The 16,812-nt window shown below is 47.6% G+C and overlaps 3 long non-coding RNA genes across 3 annotated transcripts; all 3 read right to left on the reverse strand.

Annotated features, from left to right (window-relative positions):
• Positions 1–5,187: 5,187 nt before the first annotated feature.
• On the reverse strand, positions 5,188–6,162 carry LOC142077448 (uncharacterized). Its single transcript, XR_012671834.1, has 3 exons — positions 5,862–6,162; positions 5,725–5,777; positions 5,188–5,339 (listed from the first exon to the last, which is right to left on the reverse strand). It is a non-coding gene; the product is annotated as an uncharacterized LOC142077448 (long non-coding RNA).
• Positions 6,163–7,256: 1,094 nt separating this feature from the next.
• LOC142077447 (uncharacterized) lies at positions 7,257–7,655 on the reverse strand. Its single transcript, XR_012671833.1, has 3 exons — positions 7,506–7,655; positions 7,381–7,421; positions 7,257–7,297 (listed from the first exon to the last, which is right to left on the reverse strand). It is a non-coding gene; the product is annotated as an uncharacterized LOC142077447 (long non-coding RNA).
• Positions 7,656–14,435: 6,780 nt separating this feature from the next.
• On the reverse strand, positions 14,436–16,812 carry LOC142077446 (uncharacterized). The gene is made up of 3 exons (XR_012671832.1): positions 16,746–16,812; positions 16,115–16,236; positions 14,436–15,412 (listed from the first exon to the last, which is right to left on the reverse strand). It is a non-coding gene; the product is annotated as an uncharacterized LOC142077446 (long non-coding RNA).

A 16,812-nucleotide genomic window follows, 5' to 3' on the forward strand; every position in this document is an offset into this window, starting at 1 on the left:
GGAAGACACCGCTTGGCAAGACGACGCATGGGACTGCGACAGTGATGTGAGGAGGCTCTGTGGCAACCCCAGAAAGAGTAGAACGTCATGGCCCGTGACAAGAAGTTATTCTCAAAACTGAGAGGATGTACAAGCAAGAAGCCTGGCCTCAAGACCTAAGAGCGTAAGGATGCAGGGAAACAATCCCAGTCCACGAAAAGAGACGGCTAGAGAGCAGAGCTGCTCATGCAGCCGGGAAGGATGCCGCAAAAGAGGACCGTCTGGAAACTTCGAGACACGAGACCGATCCACGCTTTCAGCTTGTAACGCAAGGAAAAAGCGCCCTATTGGCGCTATGCCAACGAGTACAGGCATTCAAGATCCTAGAGATGGCGCTGGAGGCTTGTGCTGTGCTCCTCGAGCACAAAGAGGACATTGAGACTTAAGGAAGGCCTAGGACACAGAAGACAGACCACACAAACTACACAACAACAGACACAGGCTGGAACTGCCCTGCCCAGCTCACGCTAACATCATGCTGATAAGTAACCTGCTCCCTTTATCTGCCTAAGGGGGACTGTCCCTGGACAGCCCTTTGCCCTAACTAACTTTAAATGCACCTTCCTGCCGTTGCCAATCTTGTCTCCCTGCCCCCTCCCCAGCCATTGTCCCTCAACTCAGCTTTCAGAGGGCCGGGAGGTCTGAATCCATCCTTGACAAAAAACACATTGGCTAGCTGATATTTTCCTGCAGTCACCAGGTTCCTCTTCAGGATCTGGAAAAAAAAACACCAACCAACACACACACCAGCAGTAAGCATCATGACAGTAGACGCCACTCTCTTCCACAACACCCTCATCCTCACAAGAGCCCTGGCATTGCACTTGCCTGTTCCACGCCGATTCCAGAGTGGGACGCTGCGGCCGCCATTACTTGTGACACCTAAGATACCAAGACACACAAAGTTAACATTGCGTTTGTGAGAAATCACCAGTCCCATGCTCCTCCTCTCTACTCCCCAGCTCACCTCAAATGCTCATCCAATTCCAAAGGCGGCCCACACGGCACCTGCAAAACCACAGAGAAACACTTTGCTGAGTTGCCGTCTAATACTTTAGACGCCAACCTGGCCCACAACTGCCTCACCTTCTCGGACCCCTTCGTCAGCATGTGGCGGCGGCGTCCCTCCAAGCCTGCGTGCGGCACCTGCAGAAACCCAAGCGAAAAGGCACATGCTGAGATACTGCCTGAAACTGCAGCCTGCCCACAGTGTTTCCTATCACCCTCTCATTGACCTTGGCCACTCAGCTGTCCAGCCTCTATCATTTTGGGTTGCAACATTGAGGTTTGTGCACCACCTGTAAGACCCAAAGAACATGGGTTGCTTATAACTTCACCAGCAATACAACACCTGAAGCATAACCGCTCCTTCAGCTCACCAATCACCGCCCACCTTGGCCGAGTCAGCTCCAGTGCCCATATCCCACGGTCCTCCTCCCTTTGCACCTTCAAATAAAAAAAAAAATACAGTAGTGTAGTCATATAGCCACCAGTCACATCTTCCCTCTAATACCACCCATCAATCCTCCTTCTTTTAGTGCTCTGCTCATCCCTCTACATCTGCAAAAACAATATTAAACGAGTCACTCGGATGCAGAGCGATAGCTTAACAATTGCAGAAGACTTGTTTCCATGCAGGAATACTATCTAGAATCCAACTATACTTCCTGCCATTAAACAAATTTTATAACTCAAACATTAAGTCATACCCATGCAAGCCTTAACGCCTTTGAGATTCAATTTCCTTCACTAACCCTGCACAGCACCTCACACATGGCTCAGCTCATCCCCATAAAACGTTATCAAAAGAGCTGTCCATGCAGCCTGCCAACAGCTACTGAGTCTGAGATGACTGTACAGCCTTTGCCTCAACAGTCTAGGCATATCAACATATTAACCATAGACTCTTATGGCTATTCCACCTACCCCCGACTCTACACCCCCAGGCATAGCAGCTCCAAGCCACACACACACACGCACAGACCAACACTACATGGAACCCTACAAAAAATGCACCTCAAAGAGGAGAGAAAACTCTCAGCAAGAAGAATGACACCCAGATAGAAGATACTGTCGGGCAAGACGACCTGTGGGACCATAACGGTGACGTGAGGAGGCTCTGTGGCAACCCCAGAAAAAGGAGTAGAACCTCACAGCCCGTGACAAGAAGATACTCTCAAAACTGAGAGGATGGATGTGCAAGAAGCCTGGCCTCAAGGCCTAAGAACCTAAGGATGCAGGGAAGAAATCCCAGTCCGTGAAAATGGACAGCTGGAGAGCAGAGCTGCTCACGCAGCCAGGAAGGATGCTGCAAAAGATGACCATCCGGAAAGTTTGAGACACGAGACTTATCCACACTTTCAGCTTGTAATGCAAGAAAAGAAGTGCCTATCAGGTGCTATGCTGATGAGTGAAGGCATTCAAGGCCTTAGGGATGGCACCCATGCCCCTCAAGCGCAAAGAGCAATGAGGACATCGAGACCTGAGGAAGGCCTAAGACACAGAAGACAGACCACACAAACTACACAACAGACAGGCTGGAACTGCCCTGCCCAGCATCATAGTGAAGAGTGGCCAGCTCCCTTTATCTGCCCAAAGCAGACTGTTCCTGGACAGCCCCCTGCCCTACACTACCTTTAAAACCCCTTCATGCAATTGCCAACCTTGTCCACTAAGCCTTATCCACTAGCTCCCCCTGATTCCTCTCCAGCACCAGTGCCTCAAAACTTAGCTTTCAGATGGCCAGGAGACGGAATCCATCCTCAACATGGAAAACCAGTCAGCCCACTGTATTAATCTTGCAGTCGCCAGGTTCCTCTTCATCACCTGCAAAAAACAAACACCAATGCATGCACAACAATGCCATCAGTCAGCATCACATCAGTCAACATGGACCTTTCCCCCAACATCCCTCACCTCAGACATGCTGTGGCATTCCGCTCACCTGCTCCACGCTGATTCTAGTATCAGAGGCTGCAGCTGTCATCGCTTGTGGCGCATATGGTACCAAGAGACACGAAAGCACCTGTCCTGTGCTCCTCCTTTCTGCTACTCAGCTCACCTCAAACACTCATCCAGTTCCAAAGGCAGCCCGCTCAGCACCTGCAAGATCAGGGAGAAGCATCATGGAGAAGATTCACAGAGTTGCTATGTAATACTTTGCTATGAGATGCCAACCCGGCCCACAATTGCCTCACCTTCTCAGGCCCCTTGTCAGCACACAGCAGCAGCACCCCTCCAAGTCTGCATGCAGCACCTGCAGAAACCCAAGCAAAAAGGCACATGCTGAGATACTGCCCGAAACTGCAGCCTGCCCACACCAATTCGTGTCTCACACTCCTTTACCTTGACAGCCCTCCCACCTGGCCTCTGTCAGCTTTGGTTGCCACATTGATGTTTGTGCACCACCTGTAGACCCAAACAACATGCATTGCTTATAACTTCACCAGCAATACAACACCTGAAAAATAACCGCTAATTCAGCCCACCAATCACCACTCACCCGCTCGCCTTACCCAAGTCAGCTCCGGTGCCTATATCCCACATTGCTTTTCACTTTGTCCCTTCAAATTAAAAAAAAAAAAAACCACTGTAATGTAATCATATAGCCACCAGTCACATCTTCCCTCTAATACCACACACCAACCCATCTAGTTACAGCACTCTGCTCCGCTCTCCTCTGTCGCCCTGTGGTGCGCAGCTCGTCCCTCTGCATCTGCCAAAAACATAATGATCGAACAAGTCACAGGGTTGCAGAGCAATAGCTTAACAATTCCAGAGGACCTGTTTCCTGTTAAGAACACCATCTAGAATCCAAACAAACATACATCCTGCTGTTAAAAAAAAAAACAAACCCAACCGACAACGTTGAAGCCCCACACATACAACACCTTTGAGATTCAATCTGTTTCACTACCCCTGAACAGCCCCTCCGACACAACCCTGCTCATCCCCATAAAAGCTATTGAAAAAGCTGACCAAGCAGCCTGCCGATGGCTACTTGATCTGAGATGACTGCACAACCTTGGCCTCAACAGTCTAGGCATATCTACATATTAGCCATAGACTCTTGTCGCTATTCCACCTACCCCTGACTCTACACCCACGGGCAGGGCGGCTCCAAGCCAAACGCACACACGCACAGACCGACAGCACACGGAATGCTACAGACAACATGCCTCAAAGGCGAGAGAAAACTCTTGGCAAGAATGACAACACCCGGACAGAAGACGCCATCAGGCGAGACGACCCGCAGGACCATGACGGTGATGTGAGGAGGCTCTATGGCAACCCCAGAGAAAGAGTATAACGTCGTGGCCCGTGACAAAAAGTTGCTCTCAAAACTGATAAGATGTACATGCAAGAAGCCTGGCCTCAAGACCTAAGAGCGTAAGGATGCGGGGAAGAAATCCCAGTTCGCAAAAAAAGTGGATGGCTAGAGAGCAGAGCCGCTCAAGCAGCTGGGTAGGATGCCACAGAAGAGGACCATCGGGAAACTTCCCAGATGGGAGACGAATCCGCGCTTTAAGCTAGTAATGCAAGAAAACAGGCACCTGATTGTCACTATGCTGATGAGTACAGGCGTTCGAGACGCTCAGGATGGTGCCCAGGCACGTGCCGTGCTCCTCGAGCGCAAAGAGTAACATGGACACCAAGACCCGAAGAAGGCCTAAGGCGCAGAAGACAGACCACACAAACTACACAACAACAGACACAGGCTGGAACTGCCCTGCCTGGCCCACGCTAGTGTCATGCTGAAGAGTAGCCGTCTCCCTTTAACTGCCTGAAGCAGACTGTTCCTGGACAGCTCTCTGCCCTACACTGTCCTTAAAACCCCTTCATGCAATTGCCAACCCAGTCCCCTCCCTCACCCAGCGCCAGTGGCCCAACTTAGCTTTCAGACGGCCAGGAGTATCGATCCGTCCTCAACAAGGAAAACCACAATCATCCCACTGGATTAATCCTGCAGTCACCAGGTTCCTCTTCAGTATCTGAAAAAAAAAAACCAAACAAACAAAAATCAATGCATGCACAACAGTGCCGTCAGTCAGCATCACGTCGGCCAACATCAACCTTCCCACAACAGCCGCCACCTCAGATGCGTGTGGCATTCCACTCACCTGCTCTGTGCTGATTCCAGAGTCAGACGATGCGGCTGTAGTCGCTTATGATGCCTAGGGTACCAAAAGACACAAAATTACCGTTGCACTTGCCAGAAATCACCAGCCCCATGCTCCTCCTCTCTATTACCCAGCTCACCTCAAACGCTCAGCCAATTCCAAAGGCAGCCCCCACAGAACCTGCAAAACCAGAGAGAAACACTTTGCTGACTTGCCATATAATACTTTGCTATTAGACGCCAGCCCGGCCCACAACCGCCTCGCCTTCTTGGACCGCTCGTCAGCACACGGTGTCACCCCTCCGAGCCCATGTGCGGCGCCTGCAAAAACACAAGCTAGAAGGCACATGCCGAGATACTGCTGGAAACCGCAGCCCATGCCGATCTCTGTGTCTTCCGCTCCTTTACCTGGACAGCTCGCCCATCCAGCCTCTGTCAGCTTGGGTTGCCACCCTGAGGTTTCTGCACCGCATGCGAGACGCAAACAACACAGATTGCTTATAATTACATCAGGAATAGAACACCTGAAGAATAACTGCTACTTCAGCTCACCAACCGCTGCTCACCTTGCCCAAGTAAGCTCCGGTGCCTATATCCCATGTTGCTCCTCGCTTCGCACCTTCCAATTAAAAAAAAACTTTACTGTAACGTGGTCATATAGCCACCAGTCACATCTTCCTCCTAAAACCACACGCCAACCCACCTCGTTACAGCGCTCCGCTCTTCCATCACCCTTGGGTGTGCAGCTTGTCCCTCTGCATCTGCAAAACCAATATCATCAAACAAGTAACCCGGATGCACAGTGATAGCTTAACAATTCCAGAGGACTTGTTTCCTGTTAGGAATACCATCTAGAATCAAACTACAGCCTGCCATTAAACGAAAGATATAAATCAAACATTAAGCCCTATGCATACAAGCCTTAACACCTTGGAGGTTCCATCTGCTCAACTACCACTATAGCTCACTCTCCCACACAGCTCCAGTCATCCCCTCTGCACCTGCAAAACACTACAGAAATTGCTTTCCTCACCTGCTGCTGACAGCTACTCAGTCAAGATGACTGCACAACCTTTGCCTCGATAGTCTAGGCATATCAACATATTAACCGTAGACTCTTATCACTGTTCTAACTACCCCTGACTCTACACCCACGGGCAGGGCGGCTCCAAGCCAAACGCACACACACACAGACCGACACTACACGGAACGTTACAAACAACACACCTCAAAGGTAAGAGAAAACTCTCGGCGAGAAGAATGACACCCAGACGGAAGATGTTGTCAGGCAAGACTACCCATCTCACGGTGACGTGAGGAGGCTCTACGGCAACCCCAGAGAAAGAGTAGAACGTCGTGACCCATGACAAGAAGTTACTCTCAAAACTGAGAAGACGTACACACAATAAGCCTGGCTTCGAGACCCAAGAAAGGTAAGGATGGAGGGAAATGATCCCAGTCAGCAAAAATGGACAACTATACAGTAGAGGTGCTCACACAGCCAGGAAGAACACTGCAAAAGATGACCATCTGGAAAAATCCAGGATGCGAGAGCGATCCACGCTTTAAGCTAGGAACGCAAGAAAACAAGCACCCGATCGGCGCTACGGCAGTAAGTACAGGCATTCGAGGCCCTAGGAATAGCGCTCGAGACCTGAGGACGATCTAAGACACAGAAGACAGACCACACAAACTACACAACAGGCTAGAACTGCCCTGCCCGGCACATGCTGGTGTCATGCTGAAGAGTAACCCGCTCCCTTTACCCGCCCAAAGGAGACTGTTCCTGGACAGCCCTTTGCCCTACAGGAAATGTAAATCCCCATTCCTGCAATTGCCAACCTTGGCCCCTGCCCCCTCCCCAGTGCCAGTCCCTCAACTTAGCTTTCAGAGAACTGGGAGGTCTGAATCTATCCTTGACAAAAAACAACTCATCTGGCTGATACTTTCCTGCAGTTACCAGGTTCCTCTTCATCATCTGCAGAAAAGAAATACCCGCAACACCAGCAGTAAGCATCATGACAGTAGACGCCAACCTCTTCCACAACAACCTCATCCTCAGAAGCGCCGTGTTGTTCCGCTCACCTGCTCCACGTTGATGGCAGAGTCCGAGGCTGCGGCCGCTGTTATTTGTGGCACCTAAGATACCAAGAGACAAAATTACCATCGCACTTGTGCGAAATCACCGGTCCTGTGCTCCTCCTCTCTACTGCCCAGCTCACCTCAAATGCTCATCCAGTTCCAAAGGTGGCCTGCACGGCACCTACAAAACCAAAGACAAAAGCTTCATGGAGCTGCCGCAGGATACTTTCCTCTCGGACACTGACTGGGCTGACGCTCGCCTCACCTTCTCAGACCACTTGTCGAGGTGCCGCTTTGCTCCTCGGACACTATGTGCGTCACCTGCAAAAATCAAAGCAACAAAGCAAATAACGCATGCCTCACTTGACTATCCTGCTTATCCTAGACCCGTTACTTAACTGCAAGAATAACTCAAACCACCCACTGACATACAAAAATTACAGTTACTGCCAGATGACTCAAATATAAATAAACACCGATTGGCCAAATGGCTAAAGAAGTACGGATAGCAAATGACCGTGGCTGGTGTAAGACAGACTCTTCCTTTATGGATAAATAACTCTGTGAGCTACAGCATGGAGAACCCCTCAGTAGACAGCATGCTCAAATGAGAACACTGACATATACGGGACAGTAGATTGGGCTGCCAGAAGCTACTTGCAGACAGAATGCTACTACTAGATAACATTCCACTATAAAGTCTTAAACCAAAACTGCATAGTAGTTACAGGAGAGCTGAGTGCAGACAGATGCCAAATATGACTTGATGGTCACAAAATCTAATGAAGACAGGCACCAAAAGTCTAATAGAGACCGCTCAGAGCCAAATGCTTGATGAGAGATGCTTCTTGCAAAAATATGAGCTCGATGAGGAAAAGCCAAAGGTGATGCGGACCAAGCTATTAAAATCTCAATACAGAAGTACGCATTACTTCAGGTGGCGGGATGGTTCTGCCAGGTTGGTCTGACCCAAGCACTGGGTTCTAACACCTGTCCAGTGGTATACGTGATATCTCACAGCCTCCCATCTAATAGACAGCTCCCCAGTCCAGGACCCTGTTATACATGTCCCAGCCCCCCTCAGCCCCATGATGAAAATCAAACAGTGAAAATAAGGACTCTGCTTCATCACCTTGGCCTCCGAAAAAAGCTTGCTTCCTCTGCTGATGGTCGACACCAATATCCTCGAGCTGTTCCTTGAATGTGGGCTGTACTGCCTTGGGTGCCTGTACTGCCAAAGGAAGTGACTTGCGGAAACCGGACTGCACAATCTATGAGATTGTAAAGTAGGTATGTTTATTCAGCGCTGGGCGGCACGGGGGGTAGTCCCACCAAAATCGTGCGCGCCTCAATGCGGCACTCACCATAAATATATACAGTAAAATATTACATATTCATAAAGTTTTGTAATATGCCTATACATATGCATGACCTGTCCCCGCTTTGTATTAAAATGAGTTCCAAGAAGTCATTTCCATAGACCCCTCCCATCTGCGCTTGCGCATTGCCTCCTAGTGGTGGTCGTCAGGGGTCGTGGGGATGAAGGCTGATAGTTCCTCTTCGTCACCGCTAGTAACCTTTTGTTCTTGCGCAGGCTCAGTTGTCTTCTTACTTTTGTCCATACCGCAGGGTCAGTTTTAGCTGGCTTCTTGAGACAAGTTTTTAGTCTTTATCGGGAGCTGTCCTTGTGAGGCGCCTCAGTTAATTTACACCATAGCTAAGTCGGCCTTATCAGGCTGAGCCGGCCTTGTGAGGAACAAAGTATCAAACCCCTACCTACTGATTCAATCTTCTAACTACTATTAATCATTCAACTACTAAAATTCCTTAATCCCTTGTCTCAGTCCCCCCTTTTCTAAAAAGTTAGTAAATTCTTTTACTCTATACTAAACCCTATACTAATTTTCTTTATATTATCCCATTCTTCTCCAGGTCCTTTATAAGATTTCTGCCTGTTTCAATTTGTTGTCGGTGCTGATAGTCATACCTCAAGTGCCTTATTTGTTTTATCATTCGCCAATTTAAAACATACAGTATTGCAGATAAAGCAATACTAATAAAAACTAGAATTAGGAGAAAAACAATAGGGTGACATAAGGTATTAAGAATACCTGTAGCAGTGGGCGACCATCCAAACCCCTGCTTCGAGTCCCAACCACATATTTCTCAACCTTCCTGAGTTGTTTCCCCAATGCAACCATGTAGGAGGTCATGATTTCATCCCCGACTTGTGTGGACATCCCTTTCTGTATTCTATAAGGTCGTCCACACAAGATTTCAAAAGGGCTCAGTCCTTCCTTTGCTCTTGGCCTAGTTCGTATGCGCAAAAGAGCCAAAGGAAGAGACTGAGGCCAGGCCAAGTTAGTTTCCTATCCCAATTTCACAATCTGCTGTTTAATTAAGTGGTTCATTTTTCTACTTGGCCACTCGACTGAGGGCGATATGGGGTATGAAGCTGCCAATCTATGCCCAAATAGCGGCTAATTTGTTGTACTACTTTGGAGATGAAATGTGGTCCTCTGTCAGAAGATATGGTTGCTGGAACCCCAAAACGTGGTATTATTTCTTGTATTAATGTTCTAGTTACCTCCCGAGCCTTGGCTGTCCTGGTAGGGAATGCCTCTGGCCAACCTGAAAAGGTGTCAGTTAATACCAATAAATATCGATACCCCCCTTTTCTTGGGAGTTCTGAAAAATCGATCTGCCACTGTTGCCCAGGCCCATTACCTTTACCAATTTGGCCCATTTCTGGTTTGGGGGTATTCTTGGGATTTGTCTGGAGGCAGAGATCACTTGCCTTACAGTAGGGCCTCCGCTTTCTGTGCCGAGGTATTTAGGGGCAAAGGCCTTAATTCTATTATCTCTTGACGAGTGGTAATAGCGTATCCCGCGTATCTTTTACCACTCAGGACATAGCTGCTTCCATCTGTGAACCAGTTTTCTCCGTCTTCTATGGGGCTGTCTTTCAAATCTGGTCGGCTTGCGTATGTTGCTTCAATGGTTTCTAAGCAGTCACGATGCACTGGTTCTCTTGTGTTTCCCTCTAGGAAGGAAGCTGGGTTGGCAATGTTAGTGACTGTTATTTCTACATCATCCTGTTCTACCAATATAGCCTGATATCTTAGAAATCTTTGTTGAGAAAGCCAATGTCCACCCTTCGCTTCCAGTACTGCAGATACTGTATGGGACATCAGCACAGTCATTTTCTGACCCAGAGTGAATTTTTGGGCTTCTTGTATGTTTAGTATTACAGCTGCGACTGCCCGCAAGCATCCAGGCCAGCCCTTCGCAGTTGTATCCCACTGTTTGGAAAAGTAGGCAACTGCTCGTCGATCGGGACCCAAATTCTGTGCTAGTATCCCCACTGCAACCCCTTGTTTTTCGTGGGAAAAGAGGAGAAATGGCTTACTCACATCTGGGAGCCCCAAAGCTGGAGCTGACATCAAGGCTTTCTTTAGTTTCTCAAAGGCTCGTACGGCCTGGTTGTTCCATTCAAGGTGTCCCTGGCTGGTAGTTATTAGGGCATATAATGGTTTAACAAGCAGTCCATAATTATAAATCCACAGCTGACACCACCCAGTCATTCCCAAGAAAGTCCGTAACTCTTTCACTGTTCGAGGTCTCTGGGTTTGGCAGATTGCCTCTTTGCGGGCTTGTCCCAAAGTTCTTTCCCCAGCACTGATTTCATAGCCTAAATAAATCACTTTGCGCTGTATTACTTGGGCTTTCTTCTTAGACACCCGGTACCCTTGGAGCCCCAAGAAATTTAATAGACTCACCGTCCAGGTGACACAATCGTTCTCTGTTTCGGTGGCAATCAGGATATCATCCACATATTGTAGCAGTTTTCCCTTTTCAGACGGGATTTCCCATGATTCCAAGTCCTTTGCAAGCTGATTGCCAAAAATGGTAGGGCTATTTTTGAATCCTTGTGGCAACACCGTCCAGGTGAGTTGAGTCTTGCGACCAGTTTTGGGGTTTTCCCATTCGAATGCAAACAATTTTGGCTGGCTTCATGGAGAGGGAGGCAAAAGAAGGCATCTTTCAAGTCTATAACAGTAAACCAGGCTAATTCAGGTGTTAGTGTAGTCAACAGAGTATATGGATTCGCCACCACGGGGTAGAGATCCTCAGTTACCTTGTTTACGGCCCGTAGATCCTGGACTACACGATACGACCCGTCAGGCTTACGAACTGGTAATATGGGTGTGTTAAAATTAGACTCACATTCTTTTAATAGTCCGAATTGTAAAAATTTTTCAATTATCGGCCGAATCCCTTCTCTATCTTCTCTCTTTAGGGGATATTGCTTAATCCTTACTGGTTGTTGGTTTCCCTTTTTAAGTTTAACTTCAATAGGTAATGCATTCTTTGCTCTTCCTGGTACATCGGTAGCCCATACCCCAGGGTATACCTGATTTAAGACTTCCTCCCTAATTTCTCCTTTTATGGAAGGACTGGTTAAGAATAAACTTAGGATTTGAATGTATTCTTGATCTTTTACTTTCAGAGAAATTTCTCCTTTTTCGAATATAAAGGAATTGCACCTAATTGTTCTAGTAAGTCTCTTCCCAATAGGGCCTTTGGAGAGTCGGGCATATATAGAAATCTGTGAATTCCCCATTGTTTTCCCAGTTTATATTTCAAAGGTTTACAGAAATACGCCTTTTCACTTTGGCCAGTTGCCCCCTTTACCATGATGTAATCGTTCTCCAGGGGCATCAAGTCTTGATTCAGTTTATTGGACATTCCCTTTTCCAATGACCAAATTCCTTGCACAGTGCACATTGATCCTTGCCTAACCGAGATGGTTCTCGTCTAGGCCTCCTTTCTTCCTCTTCCCTGACAGCTGCTATTATTCTCCTTCATACCTGTTTGTATGCTTCTTCCCTGTTACTAAATACTCTCCATGCTTCATCTAGCAACACCTCCAAATTTCTACTTTCTGTAGTACGTAGCTTCTGGAGCTTGCGCCTAATGTCCCCTGTGGACTGACCCAAAAACAGAGAGACTAGTTGTTGTATTCCTACCTCGGATCCAGGATCCAGCGGTGTGTTACGGCGCATTGCATCCCTCAGTCGATCCAGGAATTCAGATGGGGACTCGGAGGGACCTTGCTTAATTGCATATAGAGCCGACCAGTTTATGGTTTTGGGTATAGCCTTTTCCATTCCTCTCGAAATCCACTCCTGATACCCCTGTAGTTTTACCATTTCTGCAGATCTGTTCGCATCCCATTTTGGATCTTGTAGAGGGAAATATTCCTTAACATCCCCTCCTGTAGTCCTATAGTATTCATCAGCCAAACTCCCTGCTGTTTTTAAAATCAATTGCTTTTCTGTTTCAGTCATATAGTCTAATAATAATTGTATGTCCTTCCAATCAGGGTTATGTTGTTTCACAATAAACTGAAAATGTTTAGCTACACCGATCGGATCGCTCCTATAATCTTTTGCAACCCTTTTCCATTCCCCTAAATCAGTAGTGGAAAAAGGTACCTTGATTAGCATCGTCCCGCCATCAGGTGCCACCGCCTCTCGAAGAGGTGCCTGTAAGGCTACTGGGGCAGTTTTCTTTCTGGTGCGGGAAGATACAGGGCTGTCCGGGGGGGTGGAAGTTTCGTCCGAGTCCGCATCCTGTTCCTGTGGTCGAGGGGGAGGCTTAAACAGGTCAGTTAGATCTGGTTCCGGCACCTGGTGAATTTTGTTTGCTTTCAAACACCTCTGTCCAATACTGCATGCCGAGCAACACCGCTTCAGTTTACCTTTAAATTCTTTATTTTCTCGCTCAAGTGCGAGTACCATAGGGTCCTGTGGTGGTGCCATTCCACAGTCCCTTTGCCACTCCGGATGGTTTCGGAGGGTGAAAAACATATCTGCATATGAAACTTCATCCCACTTCCCTTCTCTCCTTAGAAATAGCATCAATTGTAGGAGAGTATTGTAGTCTATTGATCCATTAAGTGGCCATTTAGCCTCACTTTCCAATTTATACAATGGCCACCATTGATTACAATATTTAATAAGAATTTTTCTATTTTCCGTCCCTCCGATCCCAACGATATCTCTCCAATGAGCAAGCACACAGCCCAAGGGGCTTTTCTTCAAGACTCCCTTTTGAGTGTTACCCATTTCGTATCTTCCCTTTATTGATCTTTTCTTTTAACCTTTAATAAGATGCCGGGACTAGTTTTCCTTCCCGCACTGTCTTAGTGACTTTATCGGAGGTTTTCTTATCATAGAACTTGCTAGATATACAATACTGCTTTTTCACAAAATTCTACAATGTTTTCGTACACAAAAGACAAAGGTTCGATCTTATCATTCACTTCGTTCGTCTCCGGCTGCTCTCCTCGCAGAGATTACGAGCCGCGGATCAGGACTCCACACTCGCTTCGCAGCTGTGCTGCGTCTCACTCATACAACACAGACACTCAGTCACACAATAAATTGTTGCAACAGATGATAATATTTATGGCCATGCCACATACAACTCCTCAGATTAGTTGTACTCCCACCCAGCAGCTGCAACCTTAAAGATGACCCAATCGCAATTGCAAGGAGGTCCGCTTACCCTTCTCCTGCTTCTTATATACCAGTCATTAGCAGGTCCGTCCTGGCTCCCAACACTGGGATACAGCAGAAACCTCGGATCCACTCGATCTACTCCCAAGATCGCTAGCGGCCGCTCTATCGGTCAGCGAATCCCCCCTATTACCGTGCAGGGTACCCTCCTACCATACGGGGACTATGCTGCACGCCAGACGTCTCTGTGCGATTTACCAGCAGCCCCAGCCACGCGTACAACTTACAGGCCCCTCTCCTCAAACATACCTTTCCTTTCCACGGACTCAGGAGGTTCTTGTCTACTCCCACGGTGAGCGGCTGGCAGCGGAGTCCCCTCCGAGGAAATGCTCGGGGCGCGCCCAGGGGCGTCCGCTCCCCAGCCGATCCTGCGGTGAAGCAGAGAGCCTCCTGCCTGGCTCGCCAAAACTGACTTGCGGAAACCGGACTGCACAATCTATGAGATTGTAAAGTAGGTATGTTTATTCAGCGCTGGGCGGCACGGGGGGTAGTCCCACCAAAATCGTGCGCGCCTCAATGCGGCACTCACCATAAATATATACAGTAAAATATTACATATTCATAAAGTTTTGTAATATGCCTATACATATGCATGACCTGTCCCCGCTTTGTATTAAAATGAGTTCCAAGAAGTCATTTCCATAGACCCCTCCCATCTGCGCTTGCGCATTGCCTCCTAGTGGTGGTCGTCAGGGGTCGTGGGGATGAAGGCTGATAGTTCCTCTTCGTCACCGCTAGTAACCTTTTGTTCTTGCGCAGGCTCAGTTGTCTTCTTACTTTTGTCCATACCGCAGGGTCAGTTTTAGCTGGCTTCTTGAGACAAGTTTTTAGTCTTTATCGGGAGCTGTCCTTGTGAGGCGCCTCAGTTAATTTACACCATAGCTAAGTCGGCCTTATCAGGCTGAGCCGGCCTTGTGAGGAACAAAGTATCAAACCCCTACCTACTGATTCAATCTTCTAACTACTATTAATCATTCAACTACTAAAATTCCTTAATCCCTTGTCTCAGAAGAGAAAATAATTATGCTCTTTGAACATGCTCCATCATCCTCTTGTTCTTCAAGAAATCAAAAGAAAACTATCCCGATTGCTACATTATAGAAGTTTGTGCAGGAGATGGCTGAGGCCATCCCCATAAATGGAAAACTCTGCTATGGCCCTACTTTGCCTGTCAGCAACAGTGTCCACCATCGGGGTGCCACAAACCCCTTCATGAGTCGCTAAGAAAATCATACAATTAGTTAAAAACATCTGGCAAATAAGATATGACCTAAAACCATGTGTACCCCACCTTACCCCAAAACCAGTCAGACAGCTGGCTTCCTCCCACACAAAACTCAAATCTTCAACAAATAGACAGAACAGAACAACATTACATCAAACAGAACAAAATCCTTACCCTCTGACACGCTCCGAAAGGGATTAGTGCACCCACATAATATATACTCACACTACCCACCCACGTACCGGCTTCCTCAGGGTCAGCCCTGTAAAGATGGGAGGAAGCCCGACTCTACCTCCCCGGGTGCCCCGGCATGCCACACCCCTCTCTGCCACTCCCATTGAGCGAAAACACTGGTGATGATATCTGGCAAAAAAAGAAGAGCAAAGACAGTCACAGGGACCTGCATGTCAAAAAATGACCTGACTTAACCTGCAGGAATAAACAAAAGAAGTCCTACAAAAAAATTCTAACTAAAAAAACAGAAAATATTAAAAACCCATGAAGCTCAAAAAGACAGGACATTGTACCACACAGCAACCAAGACTGCTAGACAGATGAAGCCGTGAGGACAAGATGTCTGCCACAAAAACAGCTTGAGCCCAATTACCTATAAAGCCCTTTAGGGAATTACAGCAGCAGTCGGCCAATGGAAAAACCACGACGGTGTGATGTGGTGACTCAGAGATCTAAAATGGACACCCTTTCGCTACAGAAACTGATACTAAAACAAGAACAAGAGAACTGACGACTGACACTAGAGCAAACTTCATTGGATGCTTGAGGAAAAAGGCACAACTGGGAAAACAAAAAAAGCTTGTGTGTCCAGGACTGCAGTAAAGGAAACACCCTTGTCTGGAGATTGTTATGAGCACAAACACCACACATCTCCAAGAAATTCTAGGGAAGACAGCAACGCAAGCCTGTGCTGAAAATAAATGCCTAGCCAATACCACAAAGTAACAATGACTGTGACATCCAGAAGGATGCAAAAAATAAGTAAGTAAAAGGTACAGAAGTAAAGACCTCAGAGTTCTGGAGGATATATTTTGATGTACCTTAACATACCTAATGCTTTCCGAGATGAGACTTCTCTGATGTTCAGCCCTCTATGTTGTAATGCGGAGGCCCGGATGGTTTACTCTGCATCTCCCGTGACTTTGTTGTATCTCCCATCAGCTGCAGACAGACTAAAACAGAACAGACCTCATCAACACCCAAATCCAACTGCAAAACCCACCTCAGTAAGGCTCGTGAACACACCTCCCTTTCCCAACCATCCCCTGGTCCCAGAATTTTAGAAACCCCTTCTCTTCTCCTCAACTGTCAGGGAAGGAACTCCACTCCTTCCTGACAGCTCCTGCTCTGTATTTGCACCCCTGAACCCCCTGTGTCAGCCGCTCCTCGGGAGCTGCTCTTCCCAGCTATGCCCAGTCTTCTGCAAGCACCTCCTGTCTTCCATCTTCCCACAGACTCTGACCTCTGCTACAGCCCCACAAAATAAGTGAAGTCCTGACGCTTATAATCTACGAGGGGCTGGCCGCAAGCTGCATTGGTTCTAGAGACAACATGATACTCTGTGGGCAATTGGGAAAGGCCATAAGCCGTTCCATACGCTGAAAGACACTATGTCTTATGTCCCTGCTACTTTCTTGAACAATGCTAGAACTCCATATGCAAATGCATACAAGATGCTCACCTCAACCCCTGCTAAATACTCTCACCATTGCTCCTATCAAGAGATGATGTCAACAGCTTCTGCAACA

Source organism: Calonectris borealis, unplaced genomic scaffold (assembly GCF_964195595.1).
Source record: "Calonectris borealis unplaced genomic scaffold, bCalBor7.hap1.2 HAP1_SCAFFOLD_253, whole genome shotgun sequence".
Lineage (NCBI taxonomy): Eukaryota > Metazoa > Chordata > Aves > Procellariiformes > Procellariidae > Calonectris > Calonectris borealis.